Consider the following 22,159-nt stretch of genomic DNA (forward strand, 5'->3'; position numbering starts at 1 on the left):
GTCCTGCTGTGTAGATGCACCCTAAGAAACGAAAGTTCCCCCACCCCCCATTCATGTGACTAGGTCTTATTCTTATTTATGTGATCCCCAGGAGAACAACAATACTTATTACCATAATGCTTCTCCCATATTTGAACAGAAACACTACAATGTGGCTAAACTTACCAATAACACAATGAAAATGGGAAATAGTGCATAGTGAATATAAAGAGGGCCCAATTCCAACCCCCATTGAATTCAATGGAAAAATTCCCAATGACTTCAACAAGAGCTGAATTGGAGCTAACCATAAATGACCAGGTATCCATAGGCTCACATTTGTGTATACGCAACATCCATCACATAGATTTAAATAATGACCCAGGTTTCAAACTTAGGATCAGTTCATACAAAATTTGTGAACACATAAAAGTGAAAATCATTAAATATTTTAGTTTATCAGAAGTAGTTCATACCTTAGGGTATGTCTACACTACCCCGCTAGTTCGAACTAGTGGGGTAATGTAGGCATACCGCACTTGCAAATGAAGCCCGGGATTTGAATTTCCAGGGCTTCATTTGCATAAGTGGGACTCTGCCATTTTTAAATCCCCGCTCGTTCGAACCCTGTGCCGCACGGCTACACGCGGCACGAACTAGGTAGTTCGAACTAGGCTTCCTAGTTCGAACTACCATTACTCCTCATTCCACGAAGCCTAGTTCGAACTACCTAATTCGTGCCGCGTGTAGCCGCGCGGCACAGGGTTCGAACGAGCGGGGATTTAAAAATGGCGGAGCCCCGCTTATGCAAATGAAGCCCGGGAAATTCAAATCCCGGGCTTCATTTGCAAGTGCGGTATGCCTACATTACCCTCCTAGTTCGAACTAGGAGGGTAGTGTAGACATACCCTTATTCAATTATTCAAGAAACACGTTAAACCTATGGGAGACTATGCAAATATATGGACCAGGAGCTCCAAATATGACACCTGCTCCAAATTATCTTACTGGGATATAGAAATCACCCTTGCTTGATTTTCCTAGTGTCAAGGAAAGATTAGTGCCTGAATGAAGAGCTGAAACTCAATCCATGCAAGAGGAAGTCAACATTGGATAGAGGTAGAAATATCTGAAGAACCAGTCAATAGAACACTAAAGCATTTGTACTCCTTTAGTCAGCGATATGCAGTCTCAGGTTCCTTCAGAATTCTTCCCTGCTCCCAAATGCCTATTGATTTCAGTAGGCACAAACCCTGCTACAATCTTTCTCATCAGCAGCTTTCTCTAACACACCCCAGTTGATTGCTCCTTCTGCTTCAATGCTGCCCTTCTACTCCTTGGAGTATACATTACACTGGTTTACACCACCTGATGTTGGTTTACTGATATGTCAATAACACTTCAATTTATGCCATCTCTACTTTGGCCCAATACTTCAGCATTCTGATGACAGAAATATAAAAAAGCCTTAAACATTTATATAGATAGCAAAATTGTACAGGTTTACAAGAGTAAGGTTTAAAAAAAACCAAATGTGCACACACACAGAGTTTGGAAGACATCACAAATATATCTGAGCAGAGAAATGTAATTCCATTTTGTAGAATAGTACAGAGTTTTGTAATTTGTATGCTTTCCAGTTAGAAAAAAAAGTGCAAATGATTAGTAATTCTCCATGGAAGGGAGAAGTTTCAGAGCTGCAGCCTCAAAATGATGATGAGTGTCTGGCTGCAGCCCCAGAGCAGCAGACCCTGAAAACTCTGGCTGGTTGGGAGCTAGGAACCTGAAAAACCTGGGAGCACAAGATCCTATCCTTCCAAACATTTGGTTCCTCATCAACCCAGTCAGAAAGGCTGCCAAGTAGTTGAGTGGGTAAGTGGGTACACAACCAGACAGATTTCCAATGGAAACTCCTGGCACATTGCCTGATTTGCATCAGACCTTTGTCAAAATCAAACTGTATCCATACAATATTTTGATTTTTATGAATTGTCATTTTCCAATGGAAAATTATTCTGTAATAGAATTTCTGACCAGCGCTAGACCTAGACATTTATAATTTGGATCATATGCTAGAATTTCTGCCCTAACAAAAGGATTAGGAAAAAAATTTCATGGTAGTGGGTTATTCCATAAGTGTCTGCTACAGGGCTTTTTGGCACCTTTCTTTGAAGCATCTGGTACAGGTTGAAACTCTCTAAACTAAGACTCTCTGGTCCGGGAACATCTATGGGCTGGCACGGATGTTGCAGAACCAAAATGTCCTGGGGGAGGGCCAGCAGCAGGGACTGCTGTGGGGGCCCACAAGGCAGTGGGTTGCCCAGAGTGAGCTGATGGCAAGGCTGCTGAATGCGTGTCAGTGGGGCTGCCTAGTGGGGTTGGGAGACCCGCGATGTGGCATCCTGGTGGGGCTGGAAGTGATAGTGGTGTCCTGGCGGAGCAGAGAGCTGCAGCAGTGGTAGCGGTGGCTCAGTGTGGCAGGGAGCATCAGCACACAGCTGCCTGGCAGGTCCCCAAGAACCAATGTGTGGTTGGGAGTTGGCAGGGCAGCGGATTTGATAGAAGGTGGGGGCCAACCAGGAGTCTGGCAGGCTGCAACACGGGGTAGGTAGCGGGGTCCAGAAATGACCATCCCTGGTCTGACAAAATCCTTTATCCAGGATGGGTCAGGTACCAAGTATGCTGGAACAAGAAGGTCAAACTTGTATTAATCACTGTCAGAGACCTCTGGAATAAAATCCTGGGCCTACTGTTGTCAGTGACAAATCTCCCATTTATTTCAATGAATCAAAATTTTATCCTGGTCTGTTCTCTGTCTATCATAAATTCCTAATGTTTCATGTTTCTGTGATATAATTCCACAGTTTAAACTGAAATTTGTTCAGTTACCATACTTTCCAGAGTCAAACCAAAAATAGAGGAAGGTGGCGTAGCTATCAATTTACAAGAAGTTCTCTGAAATTACTGATTTACCACTATCAGATTTCATGTAATAAACAAAACTGCTGGAAGATGCTCAAAGTTTCTCAACATTCTCAAATTTTGTTTCATTTCTTTACAGTACAACCCAGCACAAAATGTTTAAATAATTTTTTCCCACGCCTGTGGAGTCTTTTAATACTTGCTTTAATCACTTTGATCAGTCCTTAGTGCATCATAGCTTGTCAAATAAACTTCTTTGAACAGGTTCCTGTTTTGCATTTTGTAATCTAAGGAAAACTTGAATCTCTCACTAAAAGATGTCCAGCAGAAGTGGGGAAAAAAAAACCCTCTCACCATTGTAAACCAATTTCTAAATCAATTAACTAAGGTCAGGTAGTGCCCAGATTAATTAGGTTATGGGAAAAATATGATCATTAATTTTCAGACCTTTCACACTCATAAAAAATAAAAATTAAAGTGGATTTTTTTCAAGCTACAGATACTATATATGATACATTTCTGTGGTTTTATTTATCTGAAGATATAGGATACTTTGTTTTTGTAAATGTGTATGGTGGTTCATATTCTGACCACAGTTACATCAATATAAATCTATCCAATGATGTACCCATTGATTTACATGAGCATAACACAGAGCAAGGATTTGGCCTATTATCTTCCAAGAGCAATATGGTTGTCTAAAGTATGTCTAGACAGCAGAGGTGTCCCAAAAAAGCTCTGCCATGTCCAAGGAATGCATCCACTTTTTCGGAACAGTTTCCGAAAAAGTGTACGTGTTCTTTCAGTATCCCTGTATTCCTCTCGGCGAGAGGAATAAGCGATGGTCCAAAAGAGGAGTTTTTTTCTGACATTTGGCCCCATGTAGATGGACAAAAATTTGAAAAAGCCTTTTTTGGAAAAAAAGTGGAAAAAGATATGCAAATTGTGGTTCTTTTGAAAAGAATTTACACAATTTTTCAAACTGGAAATTCTTTTCTTATGCTCCCCATTTTCTTAAGCAATTTCTAAACATTGTAATAAGAATATATCAGCAACCATCCTGTGTTTCCTTCCTTGCTAAATACAGAAGTTGAGTCAAGGTGCAGCCCTTGAATGGTAACTGCTGGCTGAATGCCGAATTCTCCATTTCATTATACTGACGAGGTGATGAAGTACAAAGCGTGTACTGTACAGGGTAATTTAGCCATATGTTTCTTAAGGGATTGTGAAAGAGGATCAACAGCTTATAAATAGCCAATAAAACAGTTCTACTTTTTGGAGGGTAACATAAGGAAGGTCATGCTTTGCATTTTCTAAAAATTTTGTTTAAAATATGCCTAAATCCAGTCCAAACAAATCTAGATATATTGATTCAAGAAGTAATCTTGTATTAATTATTACCACAGTCACTGTATAACATTACATTTACATTGCAGTATATTTTAAAATCACTCCTCCCTCCATTAGGATCACAGGAGAGTTAAATTTCATTTAGCAAAATCAAAACCCAGAGGAGATTAATCTTTCTTTGGTTTCAACTACAAATGTATGTGGCACTACAATTGAAAATACTAATAATACCACAAGTTATCTAAAAGCATTATGATAATGTTTAACATTAAAGGTTTTGATTTTAGCTGTACTATTATTATTTAATAATTGAGTCCTCCCACTACTTGATTCTAATCATCCTAAAACCTGGCCTACAATCTTTCAGCCTAGCACACCCTTTTCTTGCTAAAAATTGGCTTTAAATTATCCTGTACTATTTCTGCACTGAAATCAAGGTACTCATTTGCATATGTTACTGGATTGGAGCCTGAATGCTCAGTACTATACAAGCTCCACAAAAAAAGAGAAAGGAGGAGCCAATGTTTGGGGTGCTAGCCTGGGATGGGAGAAAGCTGGGTTCTCCACTCTGCCACAAACTTCCTGTATGCCTTTAGCAAGGCATTTGCGATCAGAACACTGAAATCGGAGGTATGACTGCAAAATAGCTTTGACTTGAGCTAGCTCAAAATATAGCTGTTAAAATGCAGTGCATAGGCTAACTCAGGGGTGGGCAATAAGCAGCCTACAGGCCGGAGGCAATTAATGAGGGTTAGATCCTGCAGTTGTCAAATGTTTTATTTACCCGAGCTTCTGCAGGTACAGCTGCTTGCAGCTCCTGTTGGCCATGGTTTGCCATTCCCAGCAAATGGTAGCTGAGGAAAATGGTGGCCCAGGTCACACTGCTTTCCACAGCTCCCATTGGCTGAGATGGTGAACTGCAGCCACTGCGAGCTGCAGGCAGCCCTGCCTGAAGATGCTCATGTGTCTCACAGCCCACTAGGAGGTAACCCTGATCAATTATATCCAGCCCATAGGCTGCTTATTATGTATTCCTGGACTTACTCCTAGGTTAACCACTCCAATACCTACCTGGGTTCCAGCTGGGTTGTATAACCCATGCTGCCACAGTTTCATTGCTGTGGTTACTGAGCTGACTTCATCATAGCCATCTGGGATATGTCTCCACATGCTGTACTTATACCTCTGACTGCACTATGGGCATCTTCTTCATCTCCCTGTGCCTCAGTTGCCTGACTGTAAGCAATAATATTTTCCTACTCACAAGTTGTCAGGGTACTATGGTAAAAAGAAACCAGATAAGCATGTAAAATAGACAAGCAATATTCAGCTTTTAAGGGCTTGATCCAAAATCCCTTTGAAATGAATGAAAAGACTCCCACTGATTTTAATGGGGTTTGGATCAAACTCAATGTGCATAAACAGGATAAAAGTGTATATGTAAATAATGGCTTTGGATTGATTTATCAAAGAGCGAGAATTGAGTTTAGTCCCCTTCTCCTGCTTCTGATAGTGTTTTCTTCCAGTTTGGCACACATTTTATTTTGCCACTCTTTATCTAGACAAGGAGATTGCTTTTGAAAGGCAAAGTTTGTACTCATGTATAACGGTGCGTTTTGCTAAAATTTAAAGTTGTTAAACCATATGGGGCCAAATCCTGAGGTTCTGACAGTTTTTGTTTTAACTTTATCTGGGCAGACATCCCACTAAATAGGATTCTGCCAGAGTAGGGATTGAATAAAAATAAAATATTTTGCACTTACTTTTAGACAGACATTGATTTCAATAGGGGATTTCTAATTAAACATGGATGGTACAATATACCCTTTGTGGGGCCGCTGGATTTGGCACATGAACAGCAACTATTTTGAGAGCAATAATTTCAAAAGAGGCAGTGATCATGAATGTATGCACACACACATACACACATACATGTATCCCTTCATGTCTATTAGGAAAGCAAAGATGAAGTGATTTTAGCATCAACAAAATATGATTTGAACTATGATAATTAAAATGTCAGATCCCCACTTCAGTTATTCTGCATTTAAACTGGTGTAAATGAGATCAAAAGCTGACCCCATCTCAACTAGGAGACTTAAAAAAAAAGTATTTTATGTTTAAAAAGTCAGCATTTAAATAATTTTTTTATCAAAGCCAATTTTGTGATAATGATACCAGCATCCTAATGTTTAAACCCGTTGAAACTCATATATACTTTTTAATATTGTTAATGTCCTTCCTTCCATTTCTTTTCAGAATATTTAAATACAGATACTAGCACACAGACACCCAGAATGCTGTAGATGTTTTGCTATTCATACCATATCAGAAAGATTTCGCTTCTTCAGATCTCCATCTGGTAATCAAGTGCCTTTTAAACTGACCCAGCAGCTGTATGCTCAAGAAGAGCTAGCAATAGTCAATACATATTAATTATTTTGAATTATTAGGCATTGGTTCTATTTAGTAAATAATTATTTATTTTAAAAAAGGACTTTTAGTTTTGTTTTTGTAAGACTTTCCACTGTTTTTATTACACTTCTGGAAACTTATAAAAATTCGGAGACAGTTCTCCAGCATTACATTTCAGAGCAATTATTTTTAGCTTTATGCAAAGTTTAATTGCTTTTACTGTGTTTGTCATGAAAACAACATTCCCCGTATATTGTGCAAAATCCTGGAAGCAACTCAGTGCACAAGTACATGCTAAATCTGTCCTTGAGGATGTCCATGAAGATAAAAAAAAGATTGGGATGAAGATGTTAGAACCTATCAGATGCTCACAATAGGATGGTATACTAAGAGTTTGGGTGCAGTACATTACTTGGACATTCCCCTTTAGGAAATAAGGAATGGAATCTATCCAGTCTCATCAGTGACCCATTCTCCTCCTACAAAACATACAAGGAAGCTATTTTTCAGGCTGTCTGCTTAGGAACTCATGGAGGGACAATATAAGACAGTGCTTAGAAGTCAACAAGAATAGTCCGTATTATTTATGCATGTATGCCTCTCATCTAAATATTCCCATGGTCAGATTATCACTTTCCCTACAATAGTAGGAATGAGCTATACAAAAGAGGGAGTTATGCATGGAGCTGCCATAAACTAGAATGTGGGTGCATATTTATCCTACTATGGTTGTTCACGGCATGCATATATCCAATTAGAAATGACTCGGGTTTGGTCCTTATATGGAGTATATACTCACATTTCTGATGTTCATAACAGAGCATTGATAGTCTCACTAAATCATCACTTTGATCAATCGGTCCTTAAGTCCTTGTGTAGATTGCGCCAATCATAACACATCTTTCATTATTCTTGTATCCTGATCTTCCTTCTCCATGTGCAGCCATGTCTCATGATAAAATCTTTCCAACTGTTTGGAGGTTTCCTGAGCAGCCATTTCAGTTCCGATGGGAACCACTTAGTGACAGCTATAGTCCATCAATTGTCAGTAAGATTCACTATATGCCTGAATCATCACATTTTACTTTATCTGCTCTCAACATCGATGTCCTGAACTCTAGTCTGCCATTTGATCACTGCACTGGAGACTTGGTCATGGATTGAAATTCCCAGAATTCTTTCCACCTCCCTTTCCATGACAGACAGTTGATGGCTTTCTGCTCCTCTGTCTTCATCAGCACCCATATTTTGCTGCCATACAACACTGCAGGCAGTACTGGTGAGCTGAAAAGTCACGCATGTGTTGCCTTTTTGATTATTCCTAGGAGAACATCCTTGATAAAATTAAAGATGAAACAATGTGCTTTATTTTTTATGACAGTTCATCCTTCTGACCATGGTGCATGTTAATTTCTTCACCAGACTAGACATATTGCTCAACTTTTTCTATTTGTTCTCCTTTAATTGTTATTTGGGATTTTGGCAAAGTATCAAACTGAATAAATTTCATTTTGAGTAGTTAATTTTCAGTCCCACTTGGCTGCACTTTCTGTCATTTAATAGTGTTTTTTGACACAATATTGTCCACGAATCTGAGATGGTTTAACTGCTCTCTGTTTATGTTGATTCTACCCTTCTAGTTCATCTACCTCATTACAATTTATAGGCAGATTTTTAAGAGTTTTCATGAAGAGCTGTCTCCATGTTTCACATCTTTCTTAACTGGGATGCAAAGGGTAGCGTCAAATAAAGTTATATCTTTAGGGCTGTCAAAATTTGCTTCCTTTAATAGTTTGATATAGTTTTTGAGGGCGCCCTGCTCTACAAAAGATTTCAATGCTGCATTGATCTCTACACTGTTAAGTGCTTTTTAATAGTTGAAGAAGGTAATACATAAAATGAATTTATATTCTTTTCAGCATTCCAGTAGTGGTTTATAGTGAAAATATGGTCCATTGTGTTGAAATTCCTTCAAAAGCCTGTCATTCTCTTGACTGCTGCTGACCCAGACTTTGTGAAAGTCAATTTATTATTTTTGTGAATAGCTTGTAAACATATAAAAGCAGGCATATTGGATGATAGTTCTTTAGATTTTCACTATTGCCCTTTTTTACAGCAGAACAGTATTGAACTACTTCCAGCTAAATGGTATCCTCTGAATACCCTTTTTCAAAAGAACCTGTACTCCTGAAAAAATGAAGAGTACGGGTTTTTTCAAAAAAGGTGTTTTGTTTTTTTTGATAGAACTCTGTCTAGACTGTGCTTTCACTTTCAAAAAACCCTTTTTTGAAAAAGTGCTCAGACGCGAATATGCAAATGAAGTGTGGGATATTTAGATCTGCGCTTCATTTGCACTTTCGATTTGCCTCATTTACATTCTTCTTTCGAAAGAGGAATGTAGTCTAGACATAGCCCTCTTCTCACTTCATATTCCTATGTCTCTATAACAAGCTCTGCATTTCCGCCAAGATTCTTCTCTTCACAATTTTTGGATTAGGTTAAAAGGAGAAAAAAATAAGGGTGATGTCATACTAGGGCTCTACAACAGACCACTTACCTAGGTAGAAGTGGTGGATGAGGCTTTTTTAAAATAACTAACAAAACCATTCAAAACACAGGATTTGATGGTGATCAGGGATTTCTCATCTCACACCTACACATATCTTCCAGTTTGTCCCTCTTTTTCTCCCTCCCCCCCTCCTTCTTACCTGGGGGAAACCTTTTAAAGCAGCCCCACAGGCTTTAATTGGCTGCAGATGTTTCATTAGCTTGCTCCTTCAGGCAAATCATTAACTAGCCTCAGGTGTCTGCCTGCCTTAATTATTTGACAGCAGTCTCTGGGAGATTATTTCGGGGAAGAGAAAGCTATTTACCCAGCACCCTGCTTACTTGCCCTCCATTAGAGTATGGCAGCCTGCAGGTTTGGGTCTGTCACACAACATGATAGTACTTTCATCTCTTCCACTTTGCTTTCATCTCCTTTCTTCACTGTGTTTTGTAGAGACCAAAGATGTTGAAGGCTGTCCTTGCCTTTTCCATTAGATGATTGATTGAATCAGTATCCTAGCCCTGTCTATACTAGGGCATTATTTCGAAATAACCCCCCTTAGGTCGAATTTATAAGTGGAGCATCCACACTACCAAGCCCGTTCTTTCAGAATAATGGGCCGCTAATTTTGAAATCTGTACTCCTGCTTTTCTCAGGGAATAATGCTAATTTCAAAATAGTTATTTCCAAATAGCATTAGTGCTGCTATTTCGAAATAACTACTCCCCAGAAAAATTTGAACTAATTACTCCTCTGTGCTTCCTGGGACTCTAAGTAGAGTCCACATTAACTGACCCTGCCTTGGACTAATTTTGAGGCTTTCCCATAGTGGGGACATACTATTTCCATTTTGAAAAATTGGGAGTTATTAAGTCAAATGCAGTTATTTCAAAATAATTTCCTAGTGTAGACATGCCCCTACAGTTATGGGTGACTCTGAGAAGGCAGCTCTTCTTCTGGCTCCTGAGATTCTCAACAGACTCTCATCAACTGAACTCCCCATCACCATAACAGTACACAAGGAGTTGTGGCCCTTTTATGCATGTTGGGTTAGCTATTTCTTCATCTGCTCCCAGCCATACTGTTAGTGGTGGGTTTGCCTCCTCAGTTTAGCTAGCACCCAACCTCAAGAAGGAGAACAGCAGTGCTCTCCCTGGGTTGGCAGTTGCACACCTTAATAGTCCAGCTGAAGCTACTAAAGAATACATTCTGTTATTCTTGCTGTCAGAGAAGTCAGGGTCACTGCTGTGCCACTTTCAGATGCTGAAATAGGACTTTGTAGCAGAATCCTTACTGAATCATATGATGGGTTCAAAAACCCTGAATGTTTAACAGTCTTTTGACTGATTTACAAATTCCATATATGAATTAAGAGCTGTTACTGACATATACATTGTTTGATGGTTTCCCTAAATCATATTGCTCTTTTGTGTGACATAGAGGACACGATTAGTAACATCACTACATAAACTGTGTGTTTATTAGCAGTGGTATAAATAACTTTTCACTCATATAATAGATAATATACTATTGCTATAAGTCTTGCTATGGAATAATGTTTAATTTTCCCAAATCTATGGTACTATTGTGTTTTAATCCAAAGTTTTATAGTACAGAATCTGCTTTGTAGTCCAGTTTGTCCAGTCCAGTTCTTCCTGTTGTGTATCTTGATTTGGAATGAGCCTGCATGTTTTGCATGCTACAATAATAGTGTTAGAAAGAGACAGAGAAAATGTGTAAATAGACATTAGCCAAGATTAATCAAGGAATATGAACATTCTATGAAGTTGTTTGTGCCTCAGTTTAGTATCATAAGAACATAAGAATGGCCATTCTGGGTCAGACAAAAAGGTCCATCTAGCCGAGTAGCCTGTCTGCCGACAGTGGCCAGTACCAGGTGCCCCGGAGGGGGTGGACCGAAAACAATGATCAAGTGATTTGTCTCATGCCATCCATCGCCAGCCTCTGACAAACAGAGTCCAGGAACACCATTCTTACCCCCGGCTAATAGCCTTTTATGGACCTAACCTCCATGAATTTATCTAGCTTTTCTTTAAACTCTGTTAGGGTACGTCTAAACTACATGGCGCCATGTAGATTTGTTGTTTGGCAAAGGCAAATGAAGCCACGATTTAAATGATCGCGGCTTCATTTAAATTTATATGGCTGCCGCGCTGAGCCGACAAACAGCTGATCAGCTGTTTGTCCGCTCAGCACGCTAGTCTGGACGATCCCCTGCCGACATCAAAGCCCTTTGTCGGCAGCCCCGGTAAATCTTATCCCACGAGGAATAACAGGGCTGTCAACAAAGGGCTTTGATGTCGGCAGGGGAGCGTACAGACTAGCACGCTGAGCGGACAAACAGCTGATCAGCTGTTTGTCAACTCAGCGTGGCAGCCATGTAAATGTAAATGAAGCCGCAATCATTTAAATCGCGGCTTCATTTGCCTTTGCCTATGTGTCTAATCTACATGCCTCTGACGACAGAGGCATGTAGTCTAGACACAGCCTTATAGTTCTAGCCTTCTCAGCCTCCTGTGGCAAGGAGTTCCACAGGTTGACTATGTGCTGTGTGAAGAAGAACTTTCTCTTATTAGTTTTAAACCTGCTACCCATTAATTTCATTTGTTGTCCTCGATTATCTAGGGGACCCACTGGTTTTTAGCAGGCTTCCTGCTTCTAATGTACTTACTTAAAAAACATTTTGCTATTGTTTTTTGAGTTTTTGGCTAGCTATTCCTCAAAATCTTTTTTAGCTCTTCTTCTTACAGTTTTACACTTAATTTGACAGTGTTTATGTTCTTTTCTATTTATCTCACTGGGATTGGACTTCCATTTCCTGAAAGATGCCTTTTTGTCCCTCACTGCTTCTTTTACATGGTGGTTAAGCTTTGGTGATTCTTTTTTAGGTCTCTTACTATGTTTTTTAATTTGGGGTATACATTTAAGTTGGGCCTCTATTACGGTGTCTTTAAAAAGTTTCCATGATGCTTGCAGGGATTTGGCTCTCGTCACTGTGCCTTTTAATTTCCATTTAACTAACCTCCTCATTTTTGTGTAATTTCCCTTTCTGAAATTAAATGCCAGAGTGCTGGACTGCTGAGGTGTTCTTCCCACCACAAGAATGTTAAATGTTATTATATTATGGTCACTATTCCCAAGTGGCTCCCGGACCTGATCCTGCACTCCACTCAGGACTAAATCGAGAATTGCCTCTCCCCTTGTGGGTTCCTATACCAGCTGCTCCAAGAAGCAGTCATTTAAGCCATTGAGAAATTTTATTTCTGCATCTCTTCCTGAGGTGACATGTACCCAGTCAATATGGGGATAATTGAAATCCCCCATTATTATAGAGTTTTTTATTTTGGTAGCCTCTCTAATCTCCCTTAGCATTTCAATGTCACTATCACTGTCCTGGTCAGGTAGTCGATAATATATCCCTACTGCTATATTCTTATTATTGGAACATGGAATTACTATCCATAGTGATTCTATTGAACATGTTGATTCATTTAAGATTTTTATTTCATTTGATTCTACGTTATCTTTCACATATAGTGCCACTCCGCCACCCACATGGCCTGTTCTATCCTTCTGATATATTTTATATCCTGGTATGATTGTGTCCCACGATTTTCCTAATTCCACCAGGTTTCTGTGATGCCACTTTTGTCACATCTTGTCATTTCATTTACTGTCTATATGACAATTTATACTGTATTTATGCATTAATTTTTTATTTTCTGTTCCTTTTGTGGTCTCCTTTCCTTACATTTGCTATATGGCTGTTTATCCACAGGCATCATTTAAAGGCAATTGGAAACCTCTTTACATTGTTCTTGCCTTTAGGGTCTCCATAATCACCTAAATGTTGAACAGACTGCTATTAGAATAGATTTTTGAATGCGAACACTCTGAATGAATTTAAGAACACATCGGGAGCTAAATGTATCCTGGATTGTACCATTATGATTCCATCATCTTTAAAAGCTGCCCTTAGCTACATTTATACCCACACCAGGGGGCCAGAAACAGGGCCAGAACGGGAGATAAAAAACATTCCTGCATTGATAGTGGACATCTAACTAGCAGCGCTGGAATGCTAGTAAAAATGTCCAGACTTGAGCTTCTTCAACATGTGCATTCATGTTCAGTTTATTCTAAGCCTATCACTTGCATCCTGCATCACAAGCTGTGGGAAATTAGTTTCTAACTACATAGCCATGCCATGGTTGTGTCGTACACACCCTCTCCCAAGAAATAGTCATTTTGGTGCATCTCCTTGATCTCAGTTTTGAATGAAAGCTCTCCAGCTGCATATATGATATTGTATGTTATAACCATATCTGATGTTTAGGCACTCACTCAAGATGTATGCTAACCCAATTTTAGGATATTCTGAAGTGGAATGCGGTGGCAAGGGTACTCATCCGAGCGGTGGAAAACCCATGTGTCAAATTCCTGTTTCTTATCAGCCAAAGGGGGAAACTGATGTAGGACTCCCAAATCCTAAGGGAGTGCTTAACTATTGTGCTAAAGATTAGATGAGCAGCTGCTTTCTTTCTTCCAGCCATTTTGAGGAGGTAAGTGCACTCGACCATTATTCTTTCAAGAGATAGTTTGAATGGATGATTCCAGGAAGAGCTAATTGTGAATCCCAAGCAGCAATAAGCACCTCACTCTCCAAGAAGGAAAGGGCTCAGAAGAAACTCCCTTTATTATCTGCTCTTGGCTAGTTCATTCATAGCATGATGTCTTTTGTGGATCCCATTCTTAGACAATGCGTAATGCCGACAGGTGGAACAGAACCTGGGACCTCTGGAGCTTAGTGCATGAGACTCTACAGCTTGAGCTAAAAGCCAGTTTACTCTGACTATGGCTATTTTTTGCAGAAAAGGATATGCAAATCGCACTCTCAATTGCATATCTTCTTGCGATTCTTTTTGCAGAAGAGGTTTTGCCAATAAAAAGCACCGTGTAGATGGGGCCATTTGTCGGGAAACCCCTTTTTCACAAGATCTTTTATTCCTCAAAAATCGAGGTTTAAAATTTTCCCGACAAATGGCCCCATCTACATGGGTCTTTTTAGTGGCAAAATCTTTTCCGCAAAAAGAATCAGAAGAAGATATGCAAATGAGAGTGTGATTTGCATGTCCTCTTCCACAAAAAAAATAGTAGTGTAGCCATTGTACCACAGATAAGGCTGTAGAGCACACTCATTCTTTCTGTCTGTAAATCGTCTGAGTCAGTTTTTCTCAACCAGTGGTACGAGTACCCTTAGGGGTACTCAAGAGAAGTCTGGGGGGGTACGTCAATACAACTGAAATTTGGAGAAAACTGAATTTTTGTTTTGTTTTCAGTTTTACAGTGCTTTATTATTTTTCTACTTTTTACACCCAAAAATGTTATCACCTGCCAGGCCACGGTTAAGTGGTTTAAACAAATGTGTTGTAATGGTAGAAAAAAAATTTATGTATCTGAAAATTGTAGGTACTGGGGGTATTTATAATATTTTTAAAGGGGTACTTTATAAAAAAAGGTTGAGAAACAATGATCTAAGTGCCACTGCATGGGACAGTACACAACACCCAGAAAGTGTATGAGTTACATATGTCTATACTACAAGCTAGGCTTCTGATTGCTTCTGCTCATGTACACATATTCACCTTAGCTCTCATCAAACTAGAGATACTATAAATAGCAGCATAGTCACAATAGCATGCTCCTAGCAACAGAGGCATGAATGAACTGTGTCAGATACAGTGTCTTTCATGTTCAACACATTGTATATACTTTCCCCATTCCATAACTAATTAATTATTATCTCCATTTTATTGATGGAGAAATATAAAGCAATAAGGTTATTGACTCTCCTAAAGCTATTGAATGATTCACCCTAAAATTCTCTAAATATTCAGCAAGTCACTAAATCCATTAAACCCGGCACTTCAAAGTATTCAGATGGAAGTCTAAAAAATTCCAAAGTTGAAGGGATTAATTTAGACCAAGGGCCTTTCTCTAGAGAAAACTCAATATTAGTAGCAACCTATAATGTAAAAATTTCCAAAATAGAGCAATGTGCAGTCAAGTTTGATTAATTCCAAGCCTGTCAGTTGCTTCATACTTTAGGATGCTGACAAGTCACAGTGATTATATTAGCCCCTACACAGACATCCTACAGTGAACATTTTGCTACCTTTGCTCTCCACTGTGAGCCTGAATGAACCTAGCTGAAGAAGACCAATATTGTTTTACTGAGCCAGTGAGAAATCCTACCTACTACAAGGACAGAGAAACTGCTGAATTGTAAGGTAGCATTCTGAATTAGATTAATGTTTTGTAATACATTTGTGCACAGTTTGAGTGTTAGGGAGGAGCCTTAGACCTCATTGTGGATCTGCTGGAGAGACGGAAGGAACATGCAGTGGGCACCAAACACTGATAGCATCATTTTTAAATCTGATTTAAAAAAATCGGAAGCTGTCAGAAACTCAGAGAGCAGGAATATGGATAAAGCTGTGCAATATTCTACAGCATAATTTGTAGAGCTCAGATCATATTGCTTACTTCTAATTTACACTTTCAAAACAGCTGCATATTCACCGAAATGGAAAGGACCTATTAAATTGCAGTTTTGAAACCAATGTTTCTACAGATATTACTATAAAATATATGCACCTTAATAAGGAATAATATTGATAACTTTTCTTTAGCTTTAAAAACACCCTAAACTTATGATAACATTGTTTAGTAGTAATAAATATTTATATTTTGGTAGCATTCAAGAGCCACTTGGAGACCTATTGTGCTTAGTATTTTCTAAGCACAGAAAAGAGACAATCCCTGCACTTGCATGTTGATAATCTACAGACAGAAAGAGAGAAAGGATGGAGGGTATAAACAATCTGGTGAAGAATTGTACATCTAGATAACGGGGGCTTGGTTTCTCCTTGACACTCAGACTATGTACAAATGCATAGAGGTTGAGGTGGGAACCAGGAGAAGGAAAGAAGGGATGTAATGTTTTATTAAATGCTGTAAAATGGTCCCCTTCTCTTTTGAAAATCATTTTCTGATCTTCTGTTACACTCTTCCCTCTCCCCCTCCTCCCATATATCAGTGGGACTTTTGTTCAGGATTGAGATCTATGACATAAAGCATGCACACACTAGCACAGGTTCTTAGCTTTATGCCCATGAATAGTCCTACTGAGTTGAGGGATGCTACTCATTTGTAAAGTGAAGCACATGCAGTTTGCAGAATCAGGGCTCAAATCCATAAGCACATGTCTACAATAACTCCCCTTATTTTGAAACTACAAGCAGACCATCCACACTATCAAGCCTGCTATTTCAAAACAAGGGGCTGGTTATTTCAAAATAATAATTCCTGCTTGCAAAGAGGAATAAGCTTAATTCAAAATAGTTATTTTGTGAGTTATTATTTTGAAATAACTTATTTTGAAATTACCTGATAGTGTACACAGCCTAAATTATTTTCTTCGCACAGGTTACAGTTACAATTTTTGTTGTTTGAGTTGGAAGAATCTACAATCTTTAAAATCAAACAGCAAAACCCATGAAAATGTCACCAAGTAGATTTACTTAAGTCCTATAAGCTTTAGAGCATATTGTTGCAACAATCTTAACAGGGCTTCTTATCGATTACTGTTTGTTTTTTTCTAGACAATAGGTTGATTGCTTATTTGTTAGCCCTTATTGCAAATAATTAAAAAAGGCAAAATACAAGGTGATTGCCAGTGCAAAAAAAGCCTTCAGACAGAAAAACTTGCTCATTCATGCCATCTTGAGAAACATTGCTGTGAAAAGCAAGTGAGGCCCATTAGAACTAGGTCACAGCTGCTCATAATGAAGTATTATTATAAAATGATAGCTCTTAAACCCTCAAGGTGAAGTAAATGTAACTTGTAACCTGAACTGGAGTGTAATGAATTGCATTGGTCTTTAAGGGCAATAGGGACTTACCTATTCTGATCTGTCTTCATTTAAGTTCCTCATTACATTAGTATTTCCAGTGATCTGAAATTCATTATTAAAAGGCATATATTATAGGCTTTATTCTCTCCCTGTTGAAGTGAATGCCAAATTTTTCATTGGTTATTCTGTAAGGGTACATCTACACTAGCCCCCTAGTTCGATGTAGGGAGGCTAATGAGGGTGACCAGAATTGCAAATCAAGCCCGGGATTTAAATATCCCACACTTGATTTGCATGTTCCCGGCCGGTCGCCATTTTAGAATTTGACTAGCCCGAAGTAACTGCCTGTGTCTACACGCAGCAGTGAAACGGGATTCCGATTTAAAGCCCCTAATTTGAATTAGCTAGTAAACCTCATTGAAGGAGGAATACCAGCTAATTCGAGTTAGGGCTTTAAATCGGAATCCTGTTTCACTGCCACGTGTAGACACAGGCAGTTACTTCGGGCTAGTCAAATTCTAAAATGGCGACCGGCCAGGAACATGCAAATCAAGCGTGGGATATTTAAATCCCGGGCTTGATTTGCAATTCCGATCGCCCTCATTAGTCTCCCTAGATTGATCTAGGGGGCTAGGGTAGATGTACCCCAAGGGTACATCTCCACAGCAGCATTATTTCAGAATAACGAACTTTATTCCGAAATAACATAGTGTGCGTCTGTACTACAAAGTCTTTATTTTGAAATAATGTCAAACTGGAGGACATCTTACTCTGACTCATGATAACTGTCACTTCATGAAGACTATGGGAAGTTGAAGGAAGAGTGTTCTTCCTTCGACTTCCTGCTGGGTAGACCGTGCCAAAGCCAAGTTAAGCGATTTTGACTTAAGCTACACAATTGACGTAGCTCAAGTTACATAGCTTAATTTGACTTTTGCCCTGCTGTGTAGGCGTACCCGAAGAGAAAGATAAGCCATTTTTGTTGGAAAGGGAGCAGTATATTTCATGAGAAGGAGGGCCTTCAGGAATTTCTTCTAAAAGGATTATCTAAATTTTCAAGAGTGACAGAAGGAAGTGATTTTCATAGCCTCAGTTTACTGGTATACAACTTGAAATACCTTTTTCTAAAAGAGCTGAACAGCTACCCTCTAACATTACAACCCTTAAGGTGTCCCCAGTTGGAGGATCCCAAAGAGGAATCAGCTAGAGACTGCTACTGGGAGGTACAGAAGCAGCCAAAGCAGGAATTGCTACATAGGGGAAAGCATGTCTTTAAAAGGTATACACATATGATGATGGACAGCTCTGAAATACAGAATTTGAGTTAGAGGTTGTAGAATTGCAGTTTACTATACTGTTATGCGCAGTGTGAAAGCAAATGAAGGCTGAAAAAAATCCAGGGCAATAAAATATCCCAGAGAAAATTATCAAGACAGAGGAACATTTAATCAGAATCCAGGCCATTTAGTCAGGCTTGGATAGATAGATATGGTCACATTAATAAAAAAAAAGGAGGAACAAAATTGTGCATGGCATTAAATTTAATGCAGGTAAAAAACTGATAAAGCTGAAGAGCATCTTCCACTCTCCAAAGTATATACTGCAAATTAGGCTCACTGGCTGCAAACTACATATGACCTTTAAAAGCTGGTGGGGGGGGGGAGTGAGAGGAGTGAGGCATGAAATCATTCTAAATTTTGTTTCTGTTCAATGAATCTTTAAATAGCAGATTATATTTCACAGCATGAAATTCTTAAGACTGAAGTTTCATTTAGTTGGCAATTGCAATAAATACAGGTGGAAACATAATGGTACATGACATTGTTAAATCAAAATATATTGCTTTAATTGCTACCTCTCAGAGCATTCATCACAAAGATGAAGGAAGATATAATAGATTTAAATCAATGGCCTAACAACCAGGTATACTAAAACTAGTTACTTGGAATTCCAGGAGCTGAGCACCTAACAGAAGAAGTACTACCAATGGAACAAGATAAGCATTTGAGGACAGTTATGTAAACATATAGAATTAAATTAGATTTTTTTAAAAAATATAGGTTTAGATAGATTTATAAGTAACTTTATCATTACTAACTTTGGAATTCTTTACATTCGGATACTTGTGAATTAAATCACACAAACATATTAAAACACCTTCATTAGTGTGTAAAATTCATACAACCAGATAAAAGTTCATTACTGTCTAATTTAAGTAACATGATAACCAATATGGGAGTTCATTGGTCAATCTGGGAACAAAATTAAAAAATGTTTTGGGTCAAACTAAACATTTCGTTTTCAGTTTTGTTTTCTTTTCCAAATTAAATTTTTTTTAAGTAAAAGGAAATTTCCAAAATGAAATATATTTCCAGAACTAAACCTCCTTTTTATTTTCAACTGAAGACATTTTCTGCAATCTACCCCAAACTACATATTTGCGTATCAAACAGTTTCACACATACCAAAATCACCCAGAGCCAGTAATTACACTACTTCTTATTGTTCAGGCCCACTGACAGAGCCCAGTGATTCAACTGGGATTGAGCCCTTTAAATCATCGCTGGAGCACTGAGCCATGCGTTTTGGACAGCTCTGAGGGCTGGAGGCACATGCTGCAGTCTAGATGGTACTGAAGGCTAGCTGCCCCAGCGCTGAAGTGGTTCAGTATCTGCATTGCTCTGCACGGCAGTGGTAACCCCAACTCCGTGACTTGTCTTGGGGAGACCAGAGGATCTGGTCCTGCAGAACAGAGTAGTGGGGAGCCTCTGAGAGCAAGAAGACAGGTGTCAGTGACATAATCAGCACTCTGGAGAACAATCTCAAGGGGTCTTGTTCTCTGTGACTGCACCCTGCCACACATTCTACTTGTGCACAGATATAAATATAGATATTAAATAGGGAGTTTCTGGTTTCTTATAATATTAAAAGGCTTATAGGTGCCAAAAATGGACCATTCAACTCCAGTATCTGTTCTCTTTGTAGTCCAAAAAACCCTCAAAATACTGTCTCTCTGTGCACTTAAAAAATGTTCAAGGAGTTCCCTTCTTGATTAATTTAGAAATGCTTTTGCAGGCATCTCAGACGATGCATAGTCTCTTCGGTGGCAATATAAATTTTTGGGTGAATGTGTGATGAGGTCTGGCCAAAGGACTGCTACAGAGTGGAGAAAAGCCAGCCCCAGAAGGGCAAAAGGCCTGTTTATTTGGATTGGAGGGCTGCAGGACAACTAGGAACAGCCGACAGGGAGTGGGATCCAGGAATATTGGGGCAAGTTGACTATAATTCAGGCCTGTTGGAGCCCTTTAAAAGCCTCCTTGGTTAGAAGGGGAGAGGGGAGGAGAGGCACATGTGCGCATGAACGCACGCACGCACACACACACAGAGTTCCAACAGTATTAGAGCTAGAAACAGCAGGGGAAAGGAGTCCCAGAAGGTGTATCTGGGCTCTCTACCCCAGAAACCAGCTGTAAGCCCAGCCCCTGGCTAAGTGGGGAAGGTGGCTAACCCAAACACTGGCCAGGGAACGAGGGGCACTTGCCACAATGGATAAAAGTCACATTCCTCAAAAGAGAATATGTTCTCAGAGAACTTACTACAGACAAGGAGTTTTAATTTAACTCATATTGTTATTTCTATCAGATGTGTGACTATATGTCTCCAATTTAGGTGATTAGCAATTAAAGTGATTGTAAAGATTAGGATTTAAATAAACCACAGCATTAAATCAAAATTGAATTAAATGCTATTTGAGCTTCAAGGTACACTGAACCAAAACTGGTATGGAAGGTATGAAAAAAATATCGGGGAAGACAAGTCTGTTCTCTCTTATCACAGAGGGCAGGACAAGCAGCAATGGATTCAAACTACCACATAGAAGATTTAGTTTAAATCTCAGGAAAAGCCTTCTAACTGTAAGAACAGACTGCTTGAGGAGGTTGTAGAAGCTCTTTCACTGGAGGCTTTCTAAAAGAGGCTGGATTGCCATCTGTCTTAGGACACAATAAATCCTGCATCATGGCAGGGATTAAGACTAAATGGTCCTTGCAGTCCCTTCCAGCCCTATGATTCTATAGTTCTAAGATCAAAACGATGTAGAACATATGCTGATTGAATATTCCTATTCATAGGAAGAGGTTAGCTACACCAAACATTTGGAAAAATAAGGATGTAAGAGTGCAGGCTTGAAACAAAGGTCTGAATGTACATCTTCCATCTTAAAATCGTAAGTTTTTCAAGAGTGCTAGATATCTTTAATAAGGTATCTTATTAGCACATTATTAAATGTAGTCTATACATGATAAAAATTCTGCTAGTTGAACTTTTATCCCATCCTGAACTACCTGAACTGAACATGGAGGAAGAATGCCGATGGGGCAAAGGTTCTGCCTGTTTCCTGAATATTACTTATCTGCTATTCTTGCATACCTGCATCCAAACTCCAGATAACTTATGCAGTAGCTTAAGGGACAGACAGTTACTTTCTCTTGAACCTGCACACTGAGAACCAAGGAATAATTATGTCTCAAACTTTGATCCAAGGTGGGATGGCTTTAAATAGCCTTGTCAAGTTGAAAGCTATTTGTATATCCTCTTCACTACAATTTTACACTGCAGGCTATGTCTACACTGCAGGCTTCGTCTGAGGCTATGTCTACACTGCAGACTTCTTGCGCAAGAACTGTTTGCACAAGAGTTCTTGCGCAAAAGTTCTTGCACAAGAGTGCGTCCACACTGCCATGTTCGTTTACACAAGAGTGTCCATGGCAGCGTGGACGCTCTCTTGCGCAAGAAAGCTCTGATGTCCATTTTAGCCACAGGGGTTTCTTGTGCAAGAAACCCCTGTTCCCGTCCACACTAGCCTTTTTGCACAAGAGCTCTTGCTCAAAAAGTCTTATTCCTCATGGGGAGAGGAATAACTCTTACGCAAAAAGCCCTTTCTTCTGACGATCTACTGTAAACTTTCTTGCACAAGAATTGTCTTGTAATGTGGATGCTCCACAAGTTT

The sequence above is a fragment of the Pelodiscus sinensis genome, chromosome 1 (assembly GCF_049634645.1).
Source record: "Pelodiscus sinensis isolate JC-2024 chromosome 1, ASM4963464v1, whole genome shotgun sequence".
Taxonomy (NCBI): Eukaryota; Metazoa; Chordata; order Testudines; family Trionychidae; genus Pelodiscus; species Pelodiscus sinensis.